This window comes from Dipodomys merriami, unplaced genomic scaffold, assembly GCF_024711535.1.
Source record: "Dipodomys merriami isolate MVZ:Mamm:240054 unplaced genomic scaffold, mDipMer1.0.p SCAF_14, whole genome shotgun sequence".
NCBI classification, from domain to species: domain Eukaryota; kingdom Metazoa; phylum Chordata; class Mammalia; order Rodentia; family Heteromyidae; genus Dipodomys; species Dipodomys merriami.
Window position 1 is genome coordinate 37,546,504 of NW_027202715.1, and position 15,801 is coordinate 37,562,304.

At 38.0% G+C, this 15,801-nt stretch overlaps 1 non-coding gene and 1 pseudogene across 1 annotated transcript; both read right to left on the reverse strand.

The window, feature by feature from the left end:
* Positions 1-1,905: 1,905 nt before the first annotated feature.
* Positions 1,906-10,100, reverse strand: LOC138825674 (cytochrome P450 2C26-like; annotated as a pseudogene).
* On the reverse strand, positions 7,505-7,611 carry LOC138826223 (U6 spliceosomal RNA). Its single transcript, XR_011371585.1, has one exon. It is a non-coding gene; the product is annotated as a U6 spliceosomal RNA (small nuclear RNA).
* Positions 10,101-15,801: the final 5,701 nt, after the last annotated feature.

The window sequence follows — 15,801 nt, forward strand, 5'->3', positions numbered from 1 at the left end:
ATAAATGATATACAACATAATGATTGTTCCAATAATTATACCTAGTTACCTGATTTAAATACAGCATGGTGTGTGCAATTATTAAAAATGTAACATGAAACTTGGGCCCAGTGGCTCTTATCTGTAATATTAACTACTCAGAAGGCTGAGATCTGGAGGATTACAGTTTGAAGCCAGACCTGGCAGAAATTTACATGACACTCCATCAACAAAACTACTAGCAAATCAGGCTGCAGGCATGTTTCAAGTGGTAGAACACCAAACAAGAAAGGATGCCTAACAAGTGTGAGATTCTGAGTTCAAACTCCAATTCCAAAAAATAAAAGCATGGGGCTCCATAAATATAATTTTTATATTTTTATGAATTAATTCAAATATAAAATATCATATCCAATTTTCCCCATAACTTGATGGTTTGACTGGCATCTTTTCAACAGGAAAACAGCAAATTGTACAAAATACCTTTTTAGGGCCTGAAGAGCAGGTCCTGGAGCTCAATGCAGCACCTGGACACTGTCCCTGAGCTTTATAATTCAAGAACATGCTTTATCAGTCAAACCACAACACCACTTCTGGCATTTTGATGATTAATTGGAGATAAGAAAAATCTCATGGACTTTCCTGTGTGGGCTGGCTTAGAACCATGATCCTCCAATGTCAGCCTCCTGAGTAGCTAGGATTAGAAGCATGAGTTACCAGTACATGTTCAATATACATTTGTAGTGAGCCCAAAATTATGAAAAACCATGCATACTGTGTGTATCTCCTATATAAACGCATATTGTATATATAATCATGTATCACTATTCAGACATATGTTCAGATTGTATATGCATCCAGGCATTAATATATTAGCTTAAAAATTGCTGAGTCAAGGGACCTCCTCTGGTGAATGTGTCTGGCAGACTTGATAAATGATGTTACTTCTCATATGATACATGACAAGGTAAAAGGAAAGGGAAATTGTGTGTTAGATGAACAACTGTGAATGTTTGAAAAATGAAATGGGAGAAGTGATTTCAGTGCCATTATTATAATTGTCATCACATTTATGTACAGTGTAAAACAATGTGTAGAAAGTAGAAAAATAGATGCAAGATATGGTCCAATCAGTAGAGTTCTTGTCTAGGAAGAACAAAACACTGAATTTAAACCTTAGTACTGCCAAAAATGAATGAAAAAATGGTACTGTCACTGTATGTGATACACATGTATGAAACATGTTAAAATGTACAAGTGATGTACACCAATAAAAATAGTAGAGCAGATATGAAAGTATAAATTCATATCAAGCTTCCAGTTGGAAACATCAATTAAGAAGATTATTTCCATTTTTATTTTTTGTTCACACTAAAACCAAAGCAAAGAGTGTTTATTGCTGTCTATATCTGTGTCTCATGGTATTTTCCTACAGCAGGAGCTGCTTCTGGTCATTGCTTTTTTTCACTAAATCCACATCTCCAGATATGACAGGTGACATACCCAAGGAGTTTTCTTATCATCTTCCCCTTCCCGTTCCCAGTGCTTGCCATAATGGGGACAACATGGCACTCTATTTTGTTTCATTGCTTCACTGAATTTTAAACAAAGTAGGACAGTCCAAGAATGACCCCAGGCATGAAAAAAAATATATTTATTATGGATAATATAGAAAAAGGAGTCTGAGTTGTCACCTGGTAATCATTTTATTGTTTTGCGATACTAGTATATTAGTAAATCAGCATTAGATAAGTATTAGCATGTGGGGTAGTGAATAAAATTATTATAAATCATTGGGGACTACAGATATGATAGTTCAGTGACACAGAAAACCCTCCTAAATGGAGAATGGATCTTGCTTGATTGGGAGGGAGAGGGGAGATGTGAGAAGGGAGGACAGGAAAGCATCCCTGGCAGGGGAAGGAGGTGAGTGGTGGCTCAGAGGAGGGAACTGCAGATTGCTGCACAGCTGGAGCCAGACAGCAGAGCTCTTCTTTACACTGGAATAAAGCAGAGCTTGTATGAAGGTGGCAAGGAGGCAAACCCATTCAGAACTGGAGTGTCATCAAGGTCGTGTGGATCCACAGAGATTTCAGGTTGAAGTTCTGTAGAATGGTGGTCAGGAATAAAAACAGCCCCATGTGGGCCAGGCCTTCTCCAGCACAAATCTGTTTGCCTGAAATTTTTGTTTAAAAAAATGAAAGCAGGAAAGGACTCCATGTATATAAGTGTGAGCATATGAAGCATTGCAATTGTAACTGGTAAATGTCAATGTTCCTTCAGTGAATTACCGAATGCATGGGGAGGAGGAAAGTTGTACAGATACCAGGGAATATGCAATCTTCACTAATACATTTGGTTTTTAAAAAATCTGAGAATGGCAGCACACATATACACACTCTCTCTCTCTCTCTCTCTCTCATACACACACGCACACACACACACATACACACACACACTTGTAAATCTAGCACAGGAGGCTAAGACAGAAGAATCTTGAGTTGGTAACTACTTTGGGTTACATTTTTAAGATCCTCTCTAAAAATATACATCCGAAAGAAATCATACCAAACCAAATTATATTAAAAAACTGATTACCATCTTCATGTAAACATTTTATTAAATATTTCTATATGATAAATGCTCTTTAAAAATTTTTCCTCCTCTCTTCCCCCTTTTCTCTTACACTCTAAGCTAGTTGGGGCTTGCTGAATTATTATGTCGGTTACTCTAATATGTTCCCTGCTAAATGGAGGGATCATAATTCTGGAAGACTTGTCTTCCAATAGTATTTTTTTCCTGTGGTTGAGATGAGAATTTAATACAGTTTGTCCTTAACATGAAGGCCTACTCCCATTAGTTCTTTCTTAGTATTATCCATACTTACCTAGAAGGCCTGTGACCATGTATTTTGGCATTTCCCTCCAAACCTTTGTATCTATAGAGTAATATACACACAGGGGTGGTAGACATAGACTTACCTGTGACTCCAAGGGGAATTCACCACATGGAAGTAGTGGCGAGAAACATTGCTTTCATAGTCAATTCAGAAGTCAAATCTTGACTCTGTCACTAACTACCCATGTAGCTGAGTTACTTAAACTATCTGAGCCTTAGTGTCTTCATATATTAAATGGGGATGCTAATAATTCCTTCATGAAATTTGGCGAGAAATTAAAATAATAATAGATTTTGAATTATTACAACTTTAATCAAGGTTTCATTATTTTATTTATAAAAATTTGAGTTTCAGGTTTCTATGATAAACTTTGTTTTAGAGACATCTGTGTTTTTCTAAGAAAACACATTTATATTGCTCATGTGAACTGTCCCCAGAAAAATAATGAATACTTAATGCATTATAATATTGACAGCCCAACTGTCCATTTTACCAGCCTACAGTACCTAAGCTTAAATATTATATCATGAAATTCCTTTTGGCTATGATACATTTTCCCTACAAACATCAAGACACAGACCACATTTCATGTCCTTTTTTGTACTCTTTGTGTCTCTCCAAGCAATAAAATTTTGCCCTTATTGTTTCCCAAATGTGTTCAAATTTTCACTGAAACTCAAAATCATTTGAAAGCATAATTTTCTCATTATTTAAAATGTTTCCCTTTGTGTAAACCAAGTGAAGTTTTAAAGAAAGATTGCTGCTTTCCCCCCATGATATCTACATGACAGATGTAAAGCAGATGTCAAAGGTCATGTTATTAGCTGGGTGCTAGTGACTCATACCTACAATCCTAGCTCTCAGTAAGTTGAGATCCAGGGATCATGATTAGAAGTGAGCCTGGGGTAAGAAAGTCCCTGAAACCCTTATCTTCAATTAAACACACACACACACACACACACACACACACACACACACACACACACACACACACACACACACACACACACACACACACAGAAGTACAGCTGTGGCTCAAAGTGGTAGAACACCGAAGCAATAAAGGTCAGAGACAGGGCCCAAGCTCTGACTTCAAACCCCACAACTGACAAAAAAAAAAAACAACAAAACAAAACAAACAAATGAACAAACAAAAAGTCACAGCCTCAGAGAAGAAAGGTTGCTCCCTGGCCAGACACACAGCACACATTCTACAGGTGTGTCCAGGACACATCTTGGATTGAAAGAAGAGAAGAGTTCTCCATGATCATTGTCGGATATATAACAAATGTTCCTCATAAGATGTCCATAAGATTACTTGACCCTGACACTGTTGATTGAGAGTAAATGTTCTGTTCTTATGGTCCATGACTGTCTTAGAAAAGATCTGCTCTGTCTTCCATCTACTCTCTGTCCCCTTTGAAGTATCTTAAATGTCTTAAAATTCTGCTTATGCCACTTTCTGTTTAATAATTTAGTTCAAGAAAGTGATAAATTAGTTAATACTCCCCCACAAATCCTGAGGTCTTGTAATCTGTGATTGCTTTTCACTTGATGTCCTCAGTGCTCTTCTTTGTCTTTTGGGAAACACCTCATTCTATAGAGGAACTTAAGGGTGACAAATGCCACAAAACATGTGGGAGGGACAGTCTAAATGAGGATTACTCTTTAGGAAGAGAGCATTATGATATATGTAAAGAAAGAATGCAAAGAATCTATGCTTTACCTTGCTCAACTTGGAAGAAATGCACAGACAAACTGAAGCTTCACTAATCTGGTCCAACAGTGAGGATGCATCATGAACAAGGAAACTGCATAGTGCTGCTCTTAATCATGAGCTTAGGGCAAATACACCAGCCCCAAAGAAAGCTTCATATAAGTTCCAACTGAACCCAACTTCCACCAAAGTTATTTTGAGGTATAGCAATATTTTTTTTTTTTACCTGATGAGAAAGGCATGAAGTAGTCACTTTTCTTTTTTCTTTTTTCTTTTGTAGGTCGTGGGGCTTGATCTCTGGGCCTGAGCACTGTCCCTCAGCTCTTCAGCTCAAGGCGAGCGCTCTACCACTTGAGCTGCAGCGCCACTTCCGGTTTTCTAGTGGTTTATTGGAGATAGGAGTCTCACGGTCTCTCCTGCCCGGGCTGGCTTTGAACCTCGATCCTCAGATCTCAGCCTCCTGAGTAGCTAGGATTATAGGCGTGAGCCACCAGCGCCCGGCTAACTTTTCTTAAAATTACCACTTTCATCCAGAAAGTGGCCAGGGTCAAACATCTCTGGGCTGGGGAATTCCTTTGGGTCATGTAACACAGATGTCAGTGATGTCAATATAGTTGTGCCCTGCCAACAATACACATAGATAACTAAGCAAATTATATAGATAGATAGATCTATATCTATATATACTTAGATCTATATAGATCTATACATATATATCTAGATCTATATAGACCTATGCATACACATACACACACACACACACACACACACATATGTATGTATATATGTATATATATGTATGTATATAAAGCCATGTGCCAGAGGCTCACACCTATAATTATAGCTACCCAGGAGGCTGAGATCTGAGGACTGCATTTCAAAGCCAGCACAGGCAAGAAAGTCTTTGAGAGTGTCTCCAATTAACCACCAGAAAACCAGCATGGTGCTGTGGCTCAAAGGGGTAGAGCACTAGCTTTAAGCTAAAAACGTCAGGGACAGTGAGTTCAAGGCCTATGACCAACAAAATAGTTATACAGAGGTAACAGATACCTTAGTTAAAATCACTTAGTTCAATCTTTTGGTCCACAGGTCATGAAGACTTCCAACAAATGAACTGGCTTCAGAACCAATAAATAACTACACAGAAAATATGGATTAAAGGCAAGTATCTCCAAAGTGTAACAGTTCTATAGCAATAGACAAAAAGGATATTGAAGAAGATTAAAGCCCAAAGAACTCAAAAGCATGATTACAAGAAAAATTATTTCAATAAAATAAAAAGAACAGATATAAAATAAGTGAATTTGAAGAGGATATAAATACACAGCTGAATGAAGTAAGACAAACAATGCAATATATCAATAAGAAGTTCAATAAAGATACAGAAACATTAAAAATTAAACTGAAATTTTGGAAATGTAAAGCTATATAAATCAAATAAAAAAACTCAATAGAAAAGAGTGGACCAAATAGTAAATATATTAGAATGGTCAAATGAAGAACTGGGAAACTTGAAAAATCCAACCTATGTAATATAGGCATAGAGGAATGGGAAGAAGCCAATGCTAAAGGAATAGGAACTATATTCAATAATATAATAGGAGAATATTTCCTAAATCTTTAGCAATCCAAGTGCAGGAGGCCTTTAGGGCAGCAAACAGATCATATCAGAAAAGAATCACTCCATGACACATTATAGTCAAACACTAAACATTCAGAAGAAATTAAAGAGTACTGAAAACCAACAAGTCTTCCATGGTGGCAAGCCCATCAGCATAACACCAGATTTCTCAACAGCAGAAACATTAAAAGCAAGGAGGATAGGTAGTCAACAACTACCCATCTATGAGGATTTGTTGTTAGGGGATTTAATTTTTTGAGCTCCAGGTAAATTTTAGGTATGAGACCCTTGTCCATTGTATGGCTAGTGAAGATCTTCTCCCAATCTGTGGGCTTTCTATTGATCTTGCTAGCTATGTCTTTTGCCATGCAGAAACTCTGAAATTTCATGCAGTCCCATTTGTCCAACCTTTCTTTGATTTGTTGTGTTTCTGGGTCTCTATTAAGAAAATTTCAGCCTGTGCCAAGGAAACCTAGGGCTTCTATTCCATTCTGTAATGTTTTCAGAGTGTCTGCTTTGACTCCGAGGTCTTTGGACCATTTAGAGTTGATTCTGGTGCAGGGTGATATATAAGGATCGAGCTTTAGTTTTCTACAAGTGATTAATTTTTCCAGCACCATTCCATTTTTTTTAGCTCCCTTATAGAAGATTAGATGGCTATAGGTTTATGGGTTCATTTCTGGATTTTCAATTCTATTCCATTGGTCCTGAGGTCTATTCTTGTGGCCAATACCAAGCTGTTTTGATTACTATGGCTTTGTAGTAGAGTTTGAAATTTGGTATTGATATTCTTCCAAGCACTGTTCTTTCTGTTAAGGATCATTTTTGCTATTCGAGGTCTTTTATTGTTCCATATGAATTTTTGAATTGCCTCTTCTATTTCCTTGAAGAATGAGCTTGGAATATTGAATTTGTAGACAGCCTTGGGACGTATTGCCATTTTCATGATGTTGATCCTTCCAATTCAGGAGCATGGGAGGTTTTTCCACCTTCTAAGTTCTGTTTTGCTTTCCTTTTTCAGGTTTTTAAACTTTTCATCATAGATGTCCTTCATGTCTTTGGTTAAGTTAATTCTTAGGTATTTTATTTTTTGTGGGGCTATTATGAATGGAGTTGCTTTCCTGATTTCAGCCACGCTTTTCTCATTGTTGGCATACAGAAAAGCCATTTGATTTTATACCCTGCTACTTTGCCATCCAGAATACAGTGCCTTACCCTTCCTCCCTCCATTCCTGTGCCCCCATTTGTCCCTACTCCAATGTTTCCATTTCCTGGTATTTGTTTTGATAAAAATATGGAACGCTTCACAAATATGACTGTCACCCCTGCACAGGGGTCATGCTAATTTTCTCTGTATTGTTCCCATTTTACCATATGTGCTGTCTAAGCCAGCACCACACTAAAATTTTTAAACATATAAAAAGAAGAATCCCAGGCGTTCATACATAGTGAGACCACATGAGGATACTTTTAGGAAAGGAACACAAAGGTTTAATGTCTATGTGCATCTGATCATACAAAGTAATATGTTTATTGGAATGAACTGCAGGAAATGTAAACAAGAGTTTTTGTTTTTTGCTGCTTTTGTTTTCTTTCCATTTGGTTCTGTTTGTTCATTTATCTTTCTCTGGGAATGTAAGGGGGAACAGAATGGAGGGACACAGGATCAACAAATGAAACAGTGGAACTCACTAGACACTGTGTTGAAAATGAACTACAACTTGTGGGTGGGGATGAAAGGGAAAAACTGAGAGAGCCATGGAAGGAGTGGCATTATCTAAGAAGAAATGTACTCTATCTGACATGTAACTGTAACCCCTCTGCACATCACTTTTATAATAAAAAAATAAAAAGAAGAAGAATCATTACAGAGAATAGATCTGACTCAAAATATAATCATATTCATGTTCAAATTTCATACATAAATAACAGTACAGAGTAAACTTCCCTAATGTTATTTTTTTAAAAACTTCCAAAATCTACTTAAGATACCAAACTTTACTGTGAAATATCAAGCTTAAAATTGTTCCTGACAATCATAAATGCTGTCTGCAGTGCAAAATTTCAACAAAGCAAAATTATAGAATAGGAAAGAAGAGGAAAAGCAAGCATAAATTATTAACCCAGATATTATGGTAATACACCCTAAAATTCCAAACAAGTCTACAGTTATTATGAGGTAATCAGAATGTTTAAACCAATTACATTTCTATATTTCAGGTACAAATGATAGGAAAGGCACCATAAAAATAATAACAATCAATCCAGGAACTGGTGGCTCATGTCTGTAATACTAGCTACTCAGGAGGCTGAGATCTGAGGATCATGGTTCAAAGCCAGTTCAGACAGGAAAGTCCATGAATCTCTTATCTCCAGCTAACCACCAGAAAACTGGAAATGGCACCGTAGCACATACTGGTAGATCACTAGCTTTGAGGAAGTGAGCTCATAGACAGGGGATAGGCCCTGAGTTCAAGCCACAAGGCCAACATAAAAATAAAATAATAACAGTCAAAACACTAAATATTTAGAGAAATATGAATATATTTGTGATTGGCTCTATTGAAAATAAAATATTACTTGGAAAATAAAGTAAAGAATAGGCAAATTGGAAACATGACTCGTTCATGTATTGAAGAAATCAAGGTAACATTTTCCCCAAAATTTATCTAGACCTTTACTGTAGGCATAAGAAACATCCCAGCAGAACATTTTGAGAAATTGATTAAAAAAATAAGCTTGTGCATTCATTTGGAAATTTTAAAAAAGTATAGAAACAGAAGAATAAGAGGGAGGAGAAAGAGGAGGAAGAAAGGGAGGAGGAAGTGGAGGAGGAGGAGGAGGAGAAGAGGAGGAGGAGGAGGAGGAGGAAGAAGAGGTGGAGGTGAAGGTGGGAGAAAGAAAAAGATGAAGAAACGAAGAAGACCCCCAAACAAAAAGAATTTAAGGGCAGAACAAAATTGGAAAGTTCACAGTGCCAGATACCATGGATATTATTGCATGGATATACAACCCCAAACTTATTATAATACAAACTCTCCTGAGCAGCCAACTGTGAGACTTTCGCAGCTCTCTCATGTGATGTGCAGGAGAATCCCACAGTGAACTCAGGAACTCAGGCTCCCTACTGAGGCTCAGCAGAGAAGGAACAAGCTCACCTTGGGAATGATGTAGTCTCTGAATTTAACATCACGGGTCATTGCATGGGGCCAGTTGTTGGGTATGAGAACAATGTGTCTCTGGATCTCATGAAGCATAGCATCTGTGTAGGACATGTGGCTCCTGTCCTACATGCAGGGGACAGAAATAGAATGTAGGAGTCTGGAGGAAGATGGCGGAGGAGAAGCTGGGGGTAAACAAGCTTTTGTGTAGAAACCAGTTTTAGTGTTCCAGTGGAAAATTGAAGGCTACATCATTCCCAAAGTACGCAACTTTTGTCTATGCTCTACCTCAGTGCTCTTCATGTTCCTAGATCCACAGAATAATCTCAATTCTCTGCAAACAGAAGAAGAGTAAATATAAAACTCCTACATGTTTCAGCTTAATAGATTTTTCAGCTGCTTCCAGTTTGGGGTTGTTAAAACTTGGACACAGGTCTCATGTCTGGCAGTATATGTCTTCTGATTTTGTTCTACATCTTTGAAATTGTTTGGCTATTCATAGGTGTTAATGATACATGTTCAGTTTGTTAATCTTGTAAAGACTGCCAAGGGAATTTTTTTGCATGGATATTAATAGATTGATGTGAAACTGTGGAAAGGAGCAATGGTGAAGTAGCTAGGATAACAGGAAGGAGCCATCAGTGCCAGATATTTAGCTTCTTTTGAACACTTTACTGTACCTGCTAGGGTGTCCAGGACAGTGCTGGAAAGACTGGTGGTCATGGTAATTCTTCTTTCCCACAAGGGAAGTCAAGAGGCTTTACTACCTCACTCCCAAAATGATACCTTCAATAGATTTTGTAAATATCCTTAATCAGATAGGGAACTTTTTACTCTTCTATGTCTTTGATCATAAAAATGTGTACAATTTTATCAAGTTTATTCTCTGCATCTATTTCCTTACTTAAAGCACATATCAAACTATTATTATTGCATTTGGATTAGTGTAAACATCTGGTCTTTGTAAGCAGGAAGGAGTCCTTTCTTTATTTCCTTTCAGTATACTAATATTAACAGAGAATCCAGCCAACGGTCATGTGAAATGCTCCTTGAAAGACCCTAGCCCCCTAGGATACTTTCGTCAACGGGAGGGCGCCCCAGAAAACACAGACTCCAGGCCGGGAGATGCAATAAGCAAGAGGAGTTTATTCAACGTTTGCGCAAATGGACTCTCTGCCCCGGTCAGTCAGAGAGCCCCGAGCAGGGTTACAAGCCTTTTTAAAAGCAAAAATCACAAGATTAACGCATAACACAAAGCATCCCATGATTGGTCCATTTAAAGGTCATCATATACGCCAACAATCACTTTGCCACGCGGGAAATTTTGTAACACTCTTTGCAAAATGACTGGCTCATGGTTGGTCTAAGGGGGGTTTTCATGATTACAGGCCTATGATTGGTTGAGGCTTAGCTTGTGGTCTTGCCAGGTGGTCATTATCTCAAGGTCCTGTCTGGGGAATTTCTAAATGGGAACTGAGGAACACGTACTGTCTGTTCTTTATCTATGACCACTGACCTTGTCCTAGGGCCAGCATCTGGTCTCTGAGACTTTACCCAATTTCTTATTTCCAGGGAGGGGGTTGGTGTTAGCGCAAGCAAGCAAGTTTACAGAAGCAGAGTCAGCAGTTAGTAAATTGTAAAATGGACGCAGCCCTAATTTTTCTAATTCTTCACTCCTCAGAGTGGCTTTGTGCCACTGTTGTCAATAAATTAGATTCCAGATAAGATTTTTTTAATGAAAACTACATGTTCTATGCATGTGACACTCGATCACATGGGTGAAGTTGAGACAAAAATGACCCTTCTGTTATTGTTTATCGTACTACTCTCCTCAATAAGTAGATATCTGCTAGCTCTTTCCATCATTGAGACTGGGCTTTTATGTGTACTTAAAACCAATGGTATGACACTTTAATACCACACTAAATAATAATTTTAAACAACTCTCCATGTCCAAATGAAGACAAACTGCATAGCAATGTTATAGATCAGTTGTATAGTTCTTTGGTTTTGTTTTTGTGTTAACCCTCCAGAAGATCACATTGCTAAACAAATCAAATATCCATTGATAAGAAGTGAGGTGAACAGATACTACAGACATTCAAATACAATCTTCCCTTAAAAAACACAGTCCAGAAGACCAGAGGAACATGGTGGTGATACAGCTGGGCGCTATATGTGAGCTCTCTCCAAGAAACCAGCTTTTGCAGTTCAGGGAATAATTCACTTTGGGAAAAATCACACCAAGTGAGCCATAATAGTACAGAGATTCTGCCCAGTGAGAAAAAATTAAGCAGTTTGCACTAGAAGACAGACTTGAGCACAAGCAGTTGCTATGGCAGCTGGCGGCTGCCAGCGGCTGCCATGGGACTGGGTAGACAAACCTGGAGCAAATGCGCTGGAGACTGAGAACCACATTTCTTCACCTACCTCCATTGTGGAGTGGACAACCAGGAGCAGAATTCCACATCGTGCTGATTACTGGTGCAGATCAGGACTGGTTGAAAACCCAAGGAAAATCCTGAGTGTCCCTACTCCTTCCGATGGAACAGCTCAGGGAAGGCAGCCCCCTCTCCACCACCGGAGAATGATGCCATATTGGATACTGGCAAAGACTCTGCCATAATAGCTAGCAGATTACTAGGGACACAAAAGCAGCAGGCAACACCATTTCTCTTCAGGGCAAGGAATTAGACCTGTGAGAGCCGGCTCCACCCAGGGGGAGGCTGTCCCACCCAGAAGGGAGGAAGTCCTCACCCCCCAGGGCAGATCAACCTTCACTACCTGGTGAAGGTAAGTGATGGGGGGGGGGGGGGGGGACAGCCACGACTCCCTGCAGGCAGCAAAGAAATTCTACCATACCTAAGCCTAACTGGCAGCTTATCCGACTGCAAGAATCTCACTAAAATTCATTAAAAATAAAAAAACCTGGACAGGCTACAAAAGCCGAGAGAGGGTATAGTTTAGTGGCCCAAAGGGGGCTCCCCAATTTGGAAAAAGTCACTGACTCCAGACAGGCCAACCACAACCACGCACAAGCTCAGTCCCAGCAGCAAGAAACTACCGTCTCCAGCCACCTCTTCTCGGCAGCACAAAGTAAAAAAAAAAAAAAAAAAATAGCAGTTCATGCTTTTTAGTCTGGGAAGAAGTCGCAAAGTCCCCAACCCTGTAAAGCAGAACATTTTTCTGCGCACCCATTTTTCTACTTGGTTGGATTTGAGAATCCAACCAAGCAACCGGGAAAACTGACCATTACGAGCAAATAAAGATGCCATCAAGTGACTGGAATGCAGACTTAGGGGAGACAGAAGATCCTCCAAATAAGTAGAAGATACTTTTTTCTCTTTTTCCTTTTTCCCCAATTATATATATATATTTCATTTTTTTAACTTCTTTAAAAATTTTTTTGCTCGTTCTCTTTATTTTCTGTAACTAGTTCAACTCTCTGTTACCTTTTTACCTGTCAGCTTATGTGTTTTTGTTTTTAGTTTTGTTTTCTTGCTTTTTCTTTTCACAACAAACCTGCTGAGTTTTTTCCTTCCTCATTGCTGTTCTGTTCAAAACTGGATTACAGCCTACGGTGACCACTTGGCTTCTTCCATAACTGTGTATAGACTTCATTCAGAGTATAAATTGATTACCCAGTTCTCTACTGTACAATTAGTACTCTTAATTTTAGTATTATTATTTCATATGTACATAATTGTTCTAAATTTTTATTTTTATATGTATTTTTCTTTCCTTTTTTTGTTTTGGGTATTTTGGGTTTTTTTTTTTTTTGTTCTTTTTTTGTGGTTTGGTTTTTTTCTTATTTTGTTGTTTTAGTTTTTGTTCTTTCTTACTTAGAAGTTAGTCATAACTATCCTCCCTCTGTTCCTTTTCTTTGCTACATCTCTCTAATATGATTTTTCTCCTCCTATATTTCATTGTATATCTTAATCTTTCCCCTAACTGCACCTCACCCATTTACAAGCATTTCTACTCCGTAAGTACTTCTGTTTTCTTTACTCTGTTGATCCCCAAGTGTGAAAATTGAGATATACTATATTAGTAGTCAGTGAGACTGTGCCAAAGTAGCTCAGGGTGTTATCCCTTTTGCCCAAACCATCCTAAACCTCAGAACAAAGCTACTCACTGATTACAACTGTTTATAATCCCTACTTCTGAAACACAGTACCCTACACCTGATAAAGATAAACAGAGATAAATGAGGGAATACCTATCAACAATTGGGAACCTCTAAAATCAGTGCAAAGATACTTCCCAGGTGTGTATTTTTTTTCTAAAACTGTACTCAGTGGTAGTATCAGGTCTACTCACATGTCCAATAGAGGAGTGATGGAGTGAAATACCTATTTGGATTGTGTACCAAAGACTGCACACCCCCAGGGCTCTGAGTTGGTGCTTATCTTAAAATTGTGTGCTGGTGAGGGACTGGATATACTTTCTTCTCCAACAAAGGAGAAATATAGGGAAAACACCTATTTTTGAGTGGAAACCTCCAAAGTCTGTACAACTGAAGGGCTTTGGGTTTAGGCTTGCTATAAAATTGTGTTCTGGTGGGGAAGTAGAGAAATTTTCAATTGCAAAAAGGAGAAATATAGTGAAAGTATCCATTTTGAGTGTGAACTTCCAATTCCTTTGTAACTAACTACAGGGCTCTGGGAGGGGACTGATCTTAGAAGTGTGATTTAGTATGTAATTGATATAATCTTACTCCTCCAAAAGGTGATATACTGTGAAAACTCCCATTGTTTATTGTAAACCTCTAAAGTCTGTGCTCTGGGTTTGTGCTGTTCTTAGTTGTCAGTTCTGGTGTGTAATAGGATATAATAACACTCCCAAAAAGGTGAGATAGTTTGAAAATATCCATCATTAATTATAAACTTCCAAAATGTGGGCAACAACAGTGCTCTGGGTTGGTACTTGTGTTCTAGTGAGGAACTGGATTTGCTTTCACTCTCAAATGGGCAGAACAAGCCACAGAAACAAAAGAAAAATGACAAGTCACAAAATCTCAAATCCCACCCAGGATAAACAGGCAATAGAGTGGTTAATAATAATAATAAATCCAGAATGTATCTTTCAAAATGCTTTACAAACACTACTGGTAAACAAGCTGAATGAAAAAATTGAAAGCCTACATAAGGCTATGAGTGAGCATGATGAGGCAAACAAAAGATTAATAGAAGATTCATGAAATCCACACCAGAAAGCTGAATGAATTCCCACAAAAGGAAAGTGAATCCAGTGAAAGTATAGCCACTCAACTAAGGGATTTGAGAGTGAACATGGAAAACAAATCAAGAAGGCAAAGAAATCCATACAAGATCTAAAACAAAGCTTCAAAAAAGAAATTGAAGGCATTAAAACTGAGCAATTAGAAGGAGAGAGAAAAAAACAAAGTAGTAAATCTGGACAGTAAGCTAGACTATTCAGAAAACTGTATCTCTGGGATAGAAGACAGCCTAGACATTTTAGAGAAAAAACATACAAGTATTCAAAACAAATCCAAAAAATATGATATATCTATTCCACATATAGAAGAAACCTTCAGAAGGCCTAATTTAAGGCTAATGGATATCGAAGAGGGTCTAGCAACAGAAGCCAAAGTTCTAGGAAATTTATTTAACAGAATCCTAGCAGAGAACTTCCCAAACATGAAAAAAAAAAAGGCCCATTCAGATACAAGAAGTTTTAGAACCCCAAACAGACCAGACCAGAACAAGACATCCCTTCACCACATTGTAATCCACACAGGATCAATAGAAACCGAGAAAAGGATCCTTAATGCTGTCAGAGAGAAAAGATGAATCACCTATAAAGGGAAACCAACCAGGATAACTAAATCTCTCAGCAGAGACCACGAGAGCAAGAAGAGCCTGGAACAATTATCAACCAAGAATAGTGTACCCAGCTAAACTCTCCTTCATAACTGAGGGAAAATAAAAACCTTCCATAACAAAGAAAAACTGAAACAATATAGCTCCGCTAAACAATCACTACAAAATATAGTTAAGATGTCCTATACATAGAGAACCAACTAGAACACAATGAAGTAAGAGAAACATCCCCCAAACAGAGAATTAGATAAACATAGGCAGAACCTAGGTGACACAGCCCCTAAGAAGCTGGATAACATGACAGGAACTACCAAACACCTCTCAAACTTAACTCTCAATATTAATGAAGTTAAGTCTCCAATCAAATGACATAGAATCTGTAGTTGAATCAAAAAGCAGGATCCGTCTATCTGCTCTCTCCAAGAGATGCATCTTCCCTACAAAAACAAACATATTCTGAAAGTGAAAGGCTGGAATAAAATCTACCAAGCAAACGACCCCCACAAACAGGTTGGAATAGTAATCCTAATATCAAATAATATAAATTTCAAATTAAAATTAGTGAGAAGAGATAAAGAAGG